This window comes from Sinocyclocheilus rhinocerous, unplaced genomic scaffold (assembly GCF_001515625.1).
Source record: "Sinocyclocheilus rhinocerous isolate Xijiao unplaced genomic scaffold, SAMN03320098_v1.1 scaffold469, whole genome shotgun sequence".
NCBI classification, from domain to species: Eukaryota; Metazoa; Chordata; class Actinopteri; order Cypriniformes; family Cyprinidae; genus Sinocyclocheilus; species Sinocyclocheilus rhinocerous.
This window is the reverse complement of record NW_015636034.1, coordinates 939439-940309: the sequence shown is the minus strand read 5'-3', so window position 1 is coordinate 940309 and position 871 is coordinate 939439.

The window sequence follows — 871 nt, the reverse complement described above, 5'->3', positions numbered from 1 at the left end:
GCGGGACTATTTTTTTAGTCCCGCTCCCGCAAGGTTCTATTCCGCACCCACCCGCTCCCGCTATATATTCACTCTCTTTGTTCACCCGCTGTCCGTTTAGAATCATTTTCTTCCCGACCCGACCGTTCCCGCTAAATTTAGATCTCGTTTCCAGAATTTCACATTTAAATTTCCGCTACTGAAAGAAAGCGAGATAGGCTGACAGATAAAAGTGTAGTCTGCACAAAATTGTATTTTATTCGTCTTGTCAAGAGTCTTGAATTTATTGACTGTGACTTTAATTTATATGAATTATCTTAAGACACAAAATTCGTATAATATTTTATGCAACACAGTAGGAAAAAAAGTGTCAGAGAAAATAAAAATGTTGTACAAAAATTGTATTTCTTATTTTTATTCATCTTGTCAGGATACAATCGCAGAGAGAAAAAAAAATTAAAATGTAGGTTGTACAAAAATAGCCTATTAGCTATTTATTCGTCTTGTCAAAATACTAAATTCGTTTGACATTTTTGTTAACACGGTAGGAAAAGTGTCGCAGAGAAAAATAAATAAATACGACACCTTTCATTTAAAATTATAGGCTAAGCAAAATATAAACAAAACTGAGTTGAACGTCCTTCAAGGACAGCGCATCCACACTTTGCTCCATCCTTATTCTGCTCTGTCACTCATCGACAACCTGCCTGTTCTGTCTGAGGGCCGTATATTTACCACAGGTACAGCCTGCTCCGAGCATCGTTATGCACATGCCGCGTGCGCACAGACCACGCAATTAAAACACGGGACGGTAAAATCATGCGTGCAGCGCATGCATAACAGTCCTGAGCGCAAGCTGTACCGGTGGTCAATAAGAATAAAGCACAGATAT